Raw genomic sequence first — 15,996 nt, forward strand, 5'->3', positions numbered from 1 at the left:
CAGCCTTGCCATTGAGAAGGGTAGACACAGGAAAACCTGGCTCCCTGTAGAGGAAAGGCTGTGCAACCACTGCACAACAGCAGAACTTGAGACGGAGCTGCATTTCCTGACAAAATGTCAAAAATATAAAACAATTAGAGAGTGTCATTTCCCCAAATTTGAAACTCTTATTCAAGGTTTCAAAGACCTCTCTGATGAGGATAGGCTAACCGTCCTGTTGGGGGAGGACGCAGAGAGCTGTGGGTTGGCAGCGCACTACATTGCTGCCTGCCATAAGTTGAGGGACAGTGTCTGACAGACCAATCAACCTGCACATGTACTCTACTGTATGTTTATTGTTATTGTTAAATGTATGGTTATTTTGACACTTAGTTATTGTTGTTACTGTTGTCCCGTTGACCATTTTGATTCTCATTTTTATATTGTAAATAAGCTTTGGCAATATGTACATTGTTACGTCATGCCAATAAAGCAAATTGAATTGAATTGAGAGAGTGAGCGAGGTTGAGAGAGAGAGAGTGAGCGAGGTTGAGAGAGAGAGTGAGCGAGGTTGAGAGAGAGAGAGAGAGTGAGCGAGGTTGAGAGAGAGAGTGAGCGAGGTTGAGAGAGTGAGCGAGGTTGAGAGAGAGAGTGAGCGAGGTTGAGAGAGAGAGAGAGCGAGGTTGAGAGAGAGAGAGCGAGGTTGAGAGAGAGAGCGAGGTTGAGAGAGAGAGAGCGAGATTGAGAGAGAGAGCGAGGTTGAGAGACAGAGAGCGAGGTTAAGAGAGAGAGAGAGCGAGGTTAAGAGAGAGAGAGCGAGGTTGAGAGAAAGAGAGCGAGGTTGAGAGAGAGAGAGCGAGGTTGAGAGAGAGAGAGCGAGATTGAGAGAGAGAGCGAGGTTAAGAGAGAGAGAGCGAGGTTGAGAGAGAAAGAGAGCGAGGTTGAGAGAGAGAGAGCGAGGTTGAGAGAGAGAGAGCGAGGTTGAGAGAGAGAGAGCGAGATTGAGAGAGAGAGCGAGGTTAAGAGAGAGAGAGCGAGGTTGAGAGAGAGAGAGCGAGGTTGAGAGAAAGAGAGCGAGGTTGAGAGAGAGAGAGCGAGGTTGAGAGAGAGTGAGCGAGGTTGAGAGCGAGGTTGAGAGAGAGAGAGCGAGATTGAGAGAGAGCGAGGTTAAGAGAGAGAGAGCGAGGTTGAGAGAAAGAGAGCGAGGTTGAGAGAGAGAGAGCGAGGTTGAGAGAGAGAGAGCGGGGTTGAGAGAAAGAGAGCAAGGTTGAGAGAAAGAGAGCGAGGTTGAGAGAGAGAGAGCGAGATTGAGAGAGAGAGCGAGGTTAAGAGAGAGAGAGCGAGGTTGAGAGAAAGAGCGAGGTTGAGAGAGAGTGAGCGAGGTTGAGAGAGAGAGAGCGGGGTTGAGAGAGAGAGAGCGGGGTTGAGAGAGAGAGAGCGAGGTTGAGAGAGAGTGAGAGCGAGGTTGAGAGAGAGGTTGAGAGAGAGAGAGAAAAAGAGAAAAATTGGGAGAGAAAAAAATCTTAACAAGAGGAATTAGCGATACAAAATGGTGACACATGGACAAGCCATTTTAAAACACTCTACAACACCGTTCAAATTGACACAAACTCAGAACAACCCCAAATTCATGAGAAGTTGAATGGATTACAAAAAGCTATAAAGGACAATCAAAATCCATTGGACTCCCCAATTACTGACCAGGAGCTCTATAAGAAACTTCAGGCCCTCAAATTTAAAAAAGCATGCCTACCTGATGGCATCCTAAATGAGATGCTCAAACTCACTAGTGCAAAATTTCAATTGGCTATATTAAAACTGTTTAATTTGATCCTGAGTGTAGGTTATTTCCCTGACATCTGGAATCAAGGACTCATAACCCCAATCTTTAAAAACGGAGACAAATTTGACCCTAACAATTACAGAGGCATTTGCGTGAACAGTAACCTGGGGAAGGTTTTCTGTAGTATTATAAATGTAAGAGTTCTAAACTTCCTTAATAAGCACAATGTCTTGAATAAAAGCCAAATTGGATTTATACCAAAACATCGCACGACTGATCATATTTACACCCTACACACCCTGATAGATAAACATGTCCACCAAAATAATTCCAAAATATACGCTTGCTTTATCGACTTCCAAAAATCATTTGATTCTATTTGGCATACAGGATTGTTTGTCACGATCGTCTTTGGGTGAGAGAGAGGACCAAGGCGCAGCGTGTGGAAAATACATCTTCTCTTTATTTAGAAGAAGAAAAAACAAAACAAAACAACGAACGTGAAGCTATAAACGACTAAGTGCAAACATGCAACATAGACACAGACACGGAAGACAATCACCCACAAACAAACAGTGTGAACAGCCAAACTATATATGGTTCTCAATCAGAGGAAAACGTCAAACACCTGTCCCTGATTGAGAACCATATAAGGCTAATTACAAGTGACCTAAACATAGAAACACAAAACATAGAATGCCTACCCCAACTCACGCCCTGACCAACTAAACACATACAAAAATAACATAAAACAGGTCAGGAACGTGACACTGTTCTACAAAGTTATTGAAAGTGGTTTAAGGGGTAAAACATATGACATAATAAATCAACGTATACTGGCAATACGTGCAGCATTAAAATTGGCAAGAAAATAACTGAATTCTTTAACCAGGGGCGGGGCCTTCGTCAGGGTTGTAATCTGAGACCTGCACTCTTCAATATTTACATCAATGAATTGGCCCCTATTCTAGAAAAATCCTCAGCCCCTGGTGTTAGTCTCCACAATTCAGAGGTTAAATGCCTACTTTTCGCAGATGACCTATGCCTGCTGTCACCCACAGCACATGGCCTACAGCAGAGCCCGGACCTGCTAGAGCAGTCCTGCCAGACCTTGTCCCTGTCAGTAAACCCCAAAAAGACTAAAATAATGGTTTTCCAGAGAAGATCCAGATCTCAGGGAATTAGACCAAAGTTCTCAATTGGTACAAAATCTATAGAGTACTGCACACACTACAATTACTTAGGTTTAAAAATAAGCTCAACTGGACACCTTAATGAGGCAGTGAATGAGCTGAGAGAGAAAGCACGCAGGGCATTCTACGCCATTAAAAAGCTAATTCAAATTGGAATACCTATTCAAATTTGGCTAAAACGAATGAAATATGTCATTGAACCAATTGCACTTTATGGCAGCAAGGTGTGGTTTCCACTTGCAAAACAAGATTTCATCAAATGGGACAAACACCCCATTGAAACACTGCATGCAGAGTTCTGTAAGATTCTCCTACATGTCCAGAGGAAAACTACAAACAATGCATGCAGGGCAGAATTAGGCCAATATCCACTAATAATAAAAACTCAAAAAAGAGTAATTAAGTTTTGGAAACATCTAAAACACAGTGACCCCCTCTCATATCATTACCAAGTCCTGCAATGCCAAGAGCTGAGCAAAGAAAAGAGTCCCCTCATCCAGCTGGTAAGGGGCTGAGTTCACAAACCTGTTCTACTAACACACTGAAGCCTCAGGACCAGAACATCCAATCAATCAGAATAAACCAAATTACAACACAGTCAAAAAAACTATATTGCTTATTGGGAAACACAAGCACAAACACAAAGCAAAATGCAGTGCTATCTGGCCCTGAATCGACAGTACACCGTGGCTAAATATTTGACCATGGTTACTGATCAAAACCTTAGAATAACCTTGACAAAGTACAGGCTCAGTGAGCACAGCCTTGCCATTGAGAAGGGTAGACACAGGAAAACCTGGCTCCCTGTAGAGGAAAGGCTGTGCAACCACTGCACAACAGCAGAACCTGAGACGGAGCTGCATTTCCTGACAAAATGGAAAAAATATAAAACAATTAGAGAGTGTCATTTCCACAAATTTGAAACCCAAAGGGAGAGAGGAGGGCAGAGAGGGGACGTTCACTGAGCCGGATCTTCTGTCAACTCTCCAGTCTTTACTGTGGAGGTAGAGTTTAAGCTCAGGAAAAGGGTTAAAAAGGCCTTTGCCATTAGTTTAACTGCCATGCCTGTTTTGTTCTGACCGTAAACTATGTCCTGAATTAGATAACTGCATTATTTCTGAGTTGCTGTGTCATTGTCGACCTTGGTCATTTGTCATCATTGTACTAAATCCTCACGTCTCACCTTTTAACGACTGTCTCCTTTTGACATGTTGGTGATACCTCAATTAGAGCGCCTGAAATGAAACCTTAAAAGATGAGTTGCCCCACTTAAAATACTTAGTTGTATCAACTAATGTGATATATTTAAAGTTTTGTCATATCAACTTGATTTCCTGAGTTTAAGGCTGTGGTCTAACCAATGGATGTATCTTATTGGGTGCATCTTATCTTTTAAAATGTATACTGTAAATATTAAAAATATTTTTATAGTGATCATTGTCATAACCAGTAAGGACAAGTATTGTGTCCAGCATGAACAGCTATTTGTTTGGTTCATATACAGTAGCTGCCATTACATGAAGTGTCAACCAACATGTATTTTGTTGACGTTCAAACAAACAGCTCAGCAGTCTTTATGGGAGTGCCATTGTTTTTCAATTCTCGGGTCGACTCTCTTCTCTGTATACATCAATGATGTCGCTCTTGCTGCTGGTGATTCTATGATCCACGTCTACGCAGACAACACCATTCTGTATACCTCTGGCACTTCTTTTGACACTGTGTTAACTAACCTCCAGACAAGCTTCAATGCCATACAACTCTCCTTCCGTGGCCTCCAACTGCTCTTAAATACAAGTAAAACTAAATACATGTTATTCACCCGATCGCTGCCCACACCCGCCCGCCCATCCAGCATCACTACTCTGGACGGTTCTGACTTAGAATATGTGGACAACTACAAATACCTAGGTGTCTGGTAAGACTGTAAGCTCTCCTTCCAGACTCACATTAAGCATCTCCAATCCAAAATTAAATCTAGAATCGGCTTCCTATTTCGCAACAAAGCCTCCTTCACTCATGCTGTATAACATAACCTCGTAAAACTGACTATCCTACCGATCCTCGACTTTGGCGATGTCATTTTGCAAAATAGCCTCCAATACTCTACACAACAAATTGGATGCAGTCTATCACAGTGCCATCCGTTTTGTCACCAAAGCCCCATATACTACCCACCACTGCGACCTGTGCGCTCTCGTTGGCTGGCCCTCTCGTTGGCTGGCCGCCAAACCCACTGGCTCCAGTCTCTGCTAGGTAAAGCCTCACCTTATCTCAGCTCACTGGTCACCATAGCAGCACCCACCCGTAGCACGCGCTCCAGCAGGTATATCTCACTGGTCACCCCCAAAGCCAATTCTTCCTTTGGCCGCCTTTCTTTCCAGTTCTCTGCTGCCAATGACAGGAACGAACTGCAAAAATCACTGAAGCTGGAGACTCATATCTCCCTCTCTAACTTTAAGCACCAGCTGTCAGATCACTGCACCTGTACATAGCCCATCTGTAAATTTACCCATCCAACTACCCCATCCCCATACTGTATTTATTTATCTTGCTCTTTTGCACCCCAGTATCTCTACTTGCACATTCATCTTCTGCACATATACCATTCCAGTGTTTAATTGCTATATTGTAATTATTTCGCCACCATGGCCTATTTATTGCCTTTACCTCCCTTATCCTACCTAATTTGCACACACTGTATATAGACTTTTTCTACTGTATTATTGATTGTATGTTTGTTTACTCCATGTGTAACTCTGTGTTGTTGTACGTGTTGAACTGCTTTGCTTAATCTTGGCCAGGTCGCAGTTGTATATGACAACTTGTTCTCAACTAGCCTACCTGGTTAAATAAACGTGAAATAAAAAAAAATCACCAATCAGCATAGTCTTTGCTTGTGTGTATCCATTACGTGCTTAACCAATTAAATGAATGCTATTATTAAGAGGTATTATGTATTTGCATGCATACATGAATGAATGACTGCCATGGGGCATGCCAATGAATAGATGTTCACCAACTGAATAAATCCAAAAAGCCATCACATTGCATTTCGACTAGAATTACAGTATACATAGCACCTCTGCACAACAAAACCTCTATCACCTATCAATCAAAGGAGATGGAGCTTTAGCATGTCATGATTTCATTTCAGTCCAACCTTATTCGTGTATCTTTCATTTCTAATACTCATCATCACGCAGTTATAATGACTTTCGGACTCTTGAGGAATAGAACATGCAAAGCGAAATGAAATAAGGCTTCTGTCTTGTACCCGTCTTCATTTCTCCTGGGACTTGCAGTTGGATTACGAAGCGGGATCTCCCGAAAGCTCCTTCTCGGGACGGCATAAGTAAGTGAGATTGCATGCATGGAGGTTTCAAGTTGTAATGTCCCGTGCACAAGTACAGTAAAATGCTAGGCTCTAAACCCAGCCAATGCAAGCATTTCGCTACACCCGCAATAGCATCTGCTAAACTTGTGTGTGCGACCAATAAAACATCATTTATTTGATTTGCGGTAATCGATAATGTCGTACTAAAGATAACACATGGTAGAACAAAAACACAGGTGAAATAAAAATAAGAACACAACGAAAGCTACAGAGTCAGTTCCAGTACCATATTTACAATGTGTTGTAGGGATACAGGAGTAGTAGAGGTAGATACAGTGCCGTGACAAAGTATTTGCCTCCTTTCTGATTTTCTCTATTTTTGCAGGCAGCAAGCTGAAGCTGACGCGCAGCTGGGTCATGCCGCAAGACTACTTGCAGGGTAAGGTGACTAGGCAAGTTGCATTCAGACCTGGATTCGATTATACTATTTGACATTTTTCAAATACTTTTACTGTTTTCTTCAGCTTATCTGGAGTGCACTTTTGCCACTAGGCAAGGCCAATCAAGCCCAGATAAAGTATTTGAAAGGATTTCAAATAGTATTTGAACCCAACTCTGGTTGCATTGCACTGAATCTTAATGGGCATCTTGAATATGTGTAGACTTTTCCCCAAAACTTTTCCACTCTCCGTTCGTATTTTATTGTTTATTTGTAGAGACAGCCATGAATGAAGGGGAGAGGGATAATAGGGGAAGATGGAGATTTGAGAAGGCCAGTGGGGCGTCGAGACAGATGGAATGACACACGAGTGAGCGATGGGCCTAGTCACAACCTGTGAAGTTTGAGCTTTTCACACAAAGCAATGTAGCACCCTTATATACATTATTAGTAATAATATGATAATTTGGTTATTTAGCTTAGCCACAACCCGTTAAGCTAGCGCTTTCCACACTAACAACGTACCATCCTGTCTTATACAGGACTAGTAATAATATAATATGGTTATTTAGCTTAGGCGCTACCTGTGTCGCTAGTGCTTTCCACACATAGCAATGTAGCATCCTTTCTACAGTACTAGTATACAGTATATTTGTTGGTAATTGACTTAGCCATAACATGTGAAGCTTGCGCTTTCCACACATAGCCTAGCAATGTGGCGTGCTCCCTCTGCTCTTATACAGTACTAGTAATAATGATTATGGTCATTTAGCTTAGCCACAACTCGTGTAGCTGGCGCTCTCCACACAAAGAAACATACTAGCATCCTCTCTTAAACAGTATCCTACTATGCAGACCCTGGCAACATCTCTGATCCAGTGCCACTATGACTATATCTCATGGTCCAGTGGCATAAAAAAAATCTGAAGGACAGACTTCAAATGGCCCAAAACCAACTGATGAGAATTATACTCGAGCTCAGCCCTAGAATGCACATTTGTCCTAATAAATTCAGGGAACTGAACTGACTTCCAGTTGATCTCTGGGTGGTGCAGATCAAACTGTTGATCGTTTTTAAAGTTATACATGACCTTGCCCCCAGTTACCTGTCTGGTTATTTTAATTTTATTAGAGACTCTCGTAGCCATCACACCAGAGCCAGAGTTACCAATATCAGATAAAATCCATCCCTACGCAAGGGTGTTTTACGATTAACCTTAAAGGGATAGTTCACCCAAATGACCAAATAACATATTGGTTTATGACAACAATCCATGCTTTGGTTTAGTTTCCCTGGGATTGTTCCAAGTGCATTTGTGGCACAAATCCCATTCAAGGACAAGGTATGACAGCAATGCATGATATGGTTTTGTGGGACAAATCCTAATCAAGTCATGGGACCGATATTAGTATTTTTCGCACATCATATTCAAAACATCTATAAGTGACTTCGTTAAGCTTCATAATCAATTTTAGATACTTTTGGATGATTTGAAAATGATGCACGAAAAATGCTAATATCGGTCCCATGACTTGATTAGGATTTGTCCCACAAAACCATATCATGCATTGCTGTCATACCTTGTCCATAGACTGCTTACAGGGTAAGGAAACCAATGTAATTTGGTGAACTATCCCTTTAAGAAATGGTTTATGAGCAAAATGTTTTAAAGCGACAGAGGCTATAAGAAAGTATAATTGTGTCAATGAACATTACTTGGTCATCTCTTTTATTCCGTTTGCTCTTTCTTCCCTATTGATGAGATGTATTTTGTTTTCATGTTGTATATTTTGGTTTTAAAGTATTTTCAAGAGGACCACAATGAAAATAAGTGTTTAAACTCATCCTCCATGATTTTAATGCCATTGCACTGTATCCACATGTGTGGTTGTATTGTGTTTAAATGGTCCCTCCCAAAAAATCTATGGTAATTTAGCGTAGCCACAACCTGTGCAGCTAGCACTTTCCACACAACGCAATGTAGCGTTCACTCTTATACAGTACTATTATTATGATATAATTTCGATGCATACATTTTAGCAGACCCTGCCAAAGCAATTTACAGTACACTGGGTATAGGTTAACTGTATGTGGCCCATGCAGGAATCAAACCCACAACTATTGTATTGCAAGCATCATGACATAATTGAGCCATTGGAACCACCAATAGAAAATTGAGTAGCTTACTGCTGAGCATAGTGTGTTTGAGAGGTTTTTGTTCACTAGCAGGAAACCCTTTCAGCTTTGATGTTTGTCTGCATTTGTTTTTGAATGTTCAGCCAACATTCTTCCTACCTATCGAGAGGTTTTGCAGAGTGCTAATTCATAAAACATAAATAGCCTTTTTTTTCTCCGACACAATCACTCTGCAATTTGTTTGTTGGAACTGCCCTCGTCGCACGACCCCGGTATGCACTAAATAATTTACAACCAAAACAAGGAGAATCGAGATTGGAGAAACAGGCGGCAAAGTTATTTTACAAAAAGGAACATGGCTCCACTGATATTTTTAGACAAGAAAGCGAAGGTGGTTGGGTACTTTCACAGCATCTTCCAAAAATCGGACACAAAACCTGCCTTTGAACAATCAACATCAATCTTTACAGTCAATAAAAGTCTTTTTGTAAAACCGTGTTTTTGTAAATCGTCTCCCTCATCCCCAACCACCCCCTGCAATTACCCATTGTGTTCAAATGTAAACAGCATCTCATCATTTTCTGTTTCATCTCTAATTATCTCCTGTCATTTTCTCGCAACAGGAGTCTTCTGAAATCGGTGGAGGAGGAGCTAAACCAGAGGTAGGCCCAACTATGTCTTTCCTTCCTGTCCCCATTTTTCTTGTTTTTACTCCCCTTTCTTTCTGTCTCTCTTTCTCACTGAAACTCATTTTTTTCCCATCTCTCTATATAGGACAGGGCTCAATTGGAAAAAAATAAACGTGACTTCCCTGGATAAATAAAAGTTATTCTTATCTCTGTCTTCTCTTTCTAGACTATTTTATTCTCATCCCTTTCCCCTCATATTTTTCTCATCTTCAGCCTCGCTTTCTCCTTCCCTTACTTTTTCGCTCTTCCTCCCCCCACCCCTCTCTCTCTTGCACTACTCAATATTTAATGTGACCTAACCTTCTGCCTCTGTGCTTGAGCGAGTGAAATGGACGACTAACTTGCTTTAGGACCACTTCCGCGGAGACCGGAGTGATTTCTCACCCTTGCTGAGGCGTTAAAGCCGTATGCCCAGTTATAGCGCAGAGAAAGCCGGCTGGGTGTCCCTGTATGTAGCCAACTCCAATGTTCGTTGTCTTGCCACACGTGATGTTTGGTAAGACAACTCAAATAGATAGCTAGACTCGGTTGAAAAAAAATAAGGCGTTGACTGTTTCGGGTGTCTTCTCTACTTTCATCTTTGTTGATGAAATGGCACTCTCAAATGTTGGCCGGTTCATTACTAAAGACGTCGGCTAGGCGAACAGAATGTGCTCTCATACTCCCTCAAAAGACCTCTGCTTGAAAAAAAGCGGAAATAGTACAGTTTGTTCGTTTTGAGACGCCATAGCCAGTATACGCTTCCTCAAAATAGTCCGAATGAATCCAAAATAACGCAAGAAACATCATTCATTTTGCCCTGGAGATCTTAGTCGTGCAATTTTACATCCTAACTAAGGTGTTTGGTGCAGTATTTCTCAACCAAAATAACTGCATGAAAACGAGTCACTGCTGAATGACAACAGACTTTACTACGGTTGAGCAATCACTGATGAAGGGACGTAGACTTCGGCTACCAACTTCAGTTTGCCTCAAGAAAAAAAACGTGTGCCCTGAAAAAACCCTCACCGAAGTCCAAAACAAATACATTATATGCACAAACTCTTCCGATCGGTTACGGCTTAAGGTAGACCTCACATTGAAATGAATAAGGGTGCATAGTATCACATTTCACTGTTGAAACGTTTTGGACATGAGGTGCCTATTAAGCATTTTTTTTACATTGGACATGAGAAGAGCATGCATCCCCACTGCTGAAATGCTGTTCAAAAGGATTGTTGTCATGGCGTGGATCTTTCCTCGTCTCTCATAAGCCCTTAGAAGGGAGCGCTCATCTGATTCTGAGCCACGATTGAGAAATGCCTCTATATGTGATTCATCAGACGCTTTTATCCAAAGCGACTTACAATAAAAACTGCTGTCGTTTATGTATGGGTGGTGACGGGAATCGAACCCACTGCCCTGGCATTGCAAACGTCATGCTCTATCAACTGAGCTACGAAGGAGCCTCTACCACTGTACCTCTTCAATTCAATACCGCTACAAATAGTTGGATTGTATTAATCCCAGAGGGGCAATTATAAAGGCATTAATAATTGAATAATTGAATTGAAATTGACACCCTCTTCTCCCTTAGGGGACACGAGACTCATTTAGATGATGATGATGATGATTGTGGTGACCATGATGATGAAAGGCAACAGTAAGTCCTACTGTCTTCAACCTCTTTCTCCTTTCAACTTAACAACTGTCCTCTTAATTCATAGATACAATTTATAGATTAAATGTTTTTTTGTTATGCAAATTATAGGAACTGGCTACTCTACCAGGGGCCAGGTTCATGTTCATTAAGCGTTTCTTATTGGACAAGTCCAGGTAGTCCGTCTTTTTATTTACTGTGTTTTCTTCCATTTGATGCCTTATAACGCCAAATAGTGCCTAATGAATGTGACCCAGGATATACACTGAGTGTATGAACACCTGCTCTTTCCATGACAGACTGAATCCAGGTGAAAGCTATGATCCCTTATTGATGTAACTTGTTAAATAAACTTCAATCCGTGTAGGTGAAGGGGAGGAGGCAGGTAAAAAAAAAAGATTTTGAAGCCTTGAGACAGTTGAGACGTGGATTGTGTATGTGTACCAGGGTCAATGGACAAGACAAAAATATTTAAGTGCCTTTGAACAGGGTATTGTCGCAGGTGACAGGCCCACCGGTTTGTGTCAAGAACTGCAACGCTCAACAGTTTCCCGTGTGTATCAAGAATGGTCCACCACCCAAAGGACATCCAGCCAACTTGACTCCTGTGAGATACATTGGAGTCAACATTGGCCAGCATCTTTGTAGAATGGTTTTGTTGCCTTGTAGAGTCCATGCCCTGACGAATTGAGGCTGTTCTGAGGGCAAAGGGAAGGGGGTGCAACTCAATATCAGGAAGGTGTACTTAATGTTTTGTGCACTGTATATGATACACAAATAAAGGTATAACTATTAGTACAATAGGTTGTTCTAATAGTTATGCCCTATCTCTCTCTTAGTGCCAAGGGCTCCACTATGCGGCCCAAAGAGCCTCCACCACCGCCTCCCAACTTCAAAAGAAGTATTCCTCAAATGACTCATTGTCCATCGTATGAGACTGAGAGTGTAGTGTTTTCTCACATATAAAGCTGCACGATGATCTATTTTCTACAGTGTACACACAGGAATCCTGTTGTGGCACCACTTTAAATTGAACATAGCACAACGTTTGTTTGTATTTCCTATAGCCCTATTGTGTGCAATAGAGCATAATATTCGAGGTATTTCTGGGTGTGACTTTACATCTAATAATGATGTTTTACATGTTGACGTGTGTGCTTTGATGCCGATCCTGTAGCGTTGGGGGTCAAATCAATGTCAACGTATGATTTTATTTTACAAATGTAATTTGTTTCAATTCAGTTGACTTCATTAAATGGGAATTTACCAGAACCCTGATATCCTATCTCTTTGTATTGTATTTTGCTCTTAGCCCATTCCCATTCCACAGGATGTTGCCAACTCCCCTGCACACTATGGCTCCCCTGCACACCATGGCTCCCCCGATGACCATGACGACAACGGGGGGACCATAAAGCGTTGTCCAGCCGCCGAGAGCCCCGCCCGCTCTGCCACCCATGTGCCGCCCAGGCCGCCGCCCCCCAGACTCCCCCCGCACAAGCAGCTTAGCTTAGGTAGGTAACGTAGTTTAAAGGCATGCTCACAAACTGAATGGGTGCATTCTGGGAGATGTAGACAATTCTGTCAAAAATGCATTAATGCGGGTTTTCTTATCTCCCCTGCACTTAGTTGGAGGGAAAGCTATGATCCCCTTGAATGAATGAATTAATGAATGAATGGGTCAGTGGGTGAGTGAGTCGAATGAATCAGTCAGTCAGTCACTTCAATTCATCACAATACCAAACCTGGACCACTTAGACAATAAGTGTGATGATGCTGAGATAAAAGCTTCCACTGTTTTCAGGGATCTCTCCTTCCTCCTTCCAACCCTGCCAACATCCTCAAGAGGCTCCGCCCCACCTCCTCCCTGTCTTAGCCAGTCAGATTTTTCAAAGTGGACCGTGCGCGTGTGTGTTTGTACACGCGCGGTTGCCAGCTAGTATTTATAGCCTGTCAGTTTAATTAGGAGCAGTGGTGTGTCTGGTGTTGGCATGCGATAATGTCACACGCCCTCTCTGCCACGAGTCACCCTCCAATGCACTCGCACAAACTTCCCCAGTTTCCACATCCTGTCCACTTCGAGTAGTCTGGTGGCAGGGGCCAACTTTCAAACGAAGTTGACTGTCCCTCACGTGTGCATCTCAATAGTTCTCCACCCCTCATCAGCTTTCCTTCATCTGCATTTGACATGAGAGAACTGGACTAGTACCTGAGCTATTCCATCCTATTCCATTCGCCCGTTCCTGTTGTTTTCAGATATGTCAAGGTGAAGGAGAAGAGACGAGGAGTGGACGCCACTTTAGACAAATCTTAGTTTAGTCACTGTGGTGATCTTAAGTCTTATCAGTGTCATGTTTCAGCACAATTGTTGGAATTGCTCAGTTCCCACAGAGCCACATACTCTCTTGCTTCCTCTTCACTCTCCACAGCACCATTCAGATTGTGGCGATTGGGGGAATCATTTCAATAAATAATGTAATATTTAATAATTAAGTTCCCTCCTAACAGGCAATGGGTTCAGCCCATCAGAAGTGAGCGGGGATGCTGGTGGTGCCGAGAAGCAGTCTACTATGCCACCTTGTGTCACCACGAGGAAGGACAGGAAAGAGATTCTGGTAACATCATAGTAATTTAGCCTTGGTCAGAAGCTGTGCGTAAAAATTGGTGGCGACACTTTTGGTGAATTTTCTGTATATAATTCACTTAAAGCGGATTCTGTCAAATCCATAGTGCATTATAAGACTTCCTGTAAGCATTATGTGTTACACATACAGGTAAGTGCATTATATTGATAACCGGTCATGGCTGTCATTAATTCATTAATATCTATAATGAGGTGTTCATTATGTACATAATGCGTTATTGCATAATTTATTCATAATGCACTGCACAGCGCTGGGTCATAGAAAGTGTTATTTAAAATGTTTCTGACCTTTTCACATTTTTAATACTAACTTTACTATGTGTTACCTGAAGGTAAGTTATTTGGTGAATAATTCATGTAAATGGTGATTAATTCATTAACATGTCCTAACAGCTAAGATAAGACTTACATTTTCATTGCAAAATAGATAATTATGCGGTTTTGCATTATGACTACACATAAATCTTCTCATTCTTCTTAGAAGTGTATTTCTATTTGCACCCAGAGCTCTGCACAAAGAGCATTTATTCTATGTTTACCTCATTAGTTAATCGTTAATAAGCAACGACTCATGAATTAAAGATCACTTATAGTTCAGTCAAAGTGCTACCGTGTCATTCCCAAGATATTACAGCACTGATGAAGACAGAATGATACCATTGTTAACGCATAGTTAAATAGAACTCTATAAGATCCACATATTATTTTCATATTGAATAATATTACAGTATAATATACAGTATATTTGAACTATGATTGTTAATTATTCTACGCTGACCTTGGTATGATGATGTCATTTCCTGTTTCCTCAGAAACCAATCAGTAATGGCCTTCCCCCCCACGCCGAAAGTGTGCAGGGTCTGACAGACAGAGCGCGGTTAATATTTTGACCAAACCCGCTGTGCGGTTTACCTTTATCTGCAATTGATTGGATTACTTTATTTTCAGTCTCACGCTACCAGGCGTCCCACTGTATTCTTGTTCGAGAAAGGCTTGGGAGAAACCTAGAACAGGAGTCTAGGCTAACTTGACTTTTGTCTTTGTCTTACTCACATGTCTTATTTGCAGTTTGCATGTGCTACTATTATTTTCCTTCTTAGGCAGAGTCCTAGGCAATGTGTGTATTGTCCAAGTTTACCGGCCTCTCTGTTATAATACTTCATTGTTTCATTCTCTGTTTTAGACCAATACCTGCTATTGGGTGCCGAAGAGGGCATTTACACTCTAAATCTCAACGAACTGCATGACTCCTCCATGGAACAGGTCGGTGTCTCAATATTTCATTTGAATGATCTTTTTGTCCGTACATTTCAATTGTTCCAACTGCTTCCAATGTTTTCACAGTGTAATGTATGAAATGGAATCTATGTATTTATGTAATGGTTGAAATATTCTCTATCACATCGTGTTACAGATTATAGTTCAATTTGAATGCTTGCTTCTCTGTGACGTACGTAAAGCATTTGAGGTTTGATCCAGAACTGGTCAACGAGACACGGATTACGATTTCATTTGACCACCTACAGAACTATTAAAAACAGATCAACATTTGTTTTATTTCCTAGCTCTGTCCCCGGAAGTGTATGTGGCTTTATGTCATGAGTAATAGTCTGCTCTCCATATCTGGTAAGGATTCATCATAGAAAACCTGTATTGCCACACATTGCTCATATATCTCAAGGATTAACTAGTACACACAAAGTTTTACGTTGTTTGTTTATAGTTTCCAGAATAGAATAGCTTCTCCAGACACGTCATTTAAATGCACCTTTGGCCACACACAATGGCAGTGACAGACATTAAAAACATAAATCATAAGCAGCAATCTGTCATCAAGAGCATTAGTCTAATTTTATCATGAAATATGCACTCGTAAATGTAAATACTACTTGTCAATACTTGCTCCAGATATACAAGCGGTTAGACGCTGCACTTTTTGCGTGAAATTTAAAGATATTATAATTGCCTTCAAAGCACTCAAAAGGTGTGTTCGTTGTGTTTTTTGGCAGGAAAAGCCACGCAGCTCTACTGTCACAATCTGGCGGGTCTGTATGAGCACGCTCGACAGATGCAGAAGCTGCCAATGGCCATCCCCACCCACCGGCTCCCAGACAAAATCATTCCAAGGTAAGAAGGTGGCGATGCCTCTGTGTGTA

General features: G+C 41.6%; 1 long non-coding RNA gene and 1 pseudogene across 1 annotated transcript; both read left to right on the forward strand.

Annotated features, from left to right (window-relative positions):
* The window catches only part of LOC129839614 (mitogen-activated protein kinase kinase kinase kinase 3-like), an 85,225-nt pseudogene that overhangs the window by 59,884 nt on the left and 9,345 nt on the right, over positions 1-15,996 (forward strand).
* LOC129839438 (uncharacterized) lies at positions 1,477-9,531 on the forward strand. The gene is made up of 3 exons (XR_008757023.1): positions 1,477-6,310; positions 6,678-6,731; positions 9,492-9,531. It is a non-coding gene; the product is annotated as an uncharacterized LOC129839438 (long non-coding RNA).

Source organism: Salvelinus fontinalis, chromosome 40 (genome assembly GCF_029448725.1).
Source record: "Salvelinus fontinalis isolate EN_2023a chromosome 40, ASM2944872v1, whole genome shotgun sequence".
In the NCBI taxonomy this organism is placed as follows: Eukaryota; Metazoa; Chordata; class Actinopteri; order Salmoniformes; family Salmonidae; genus Salvelinus; species Salvelinus fontinalis.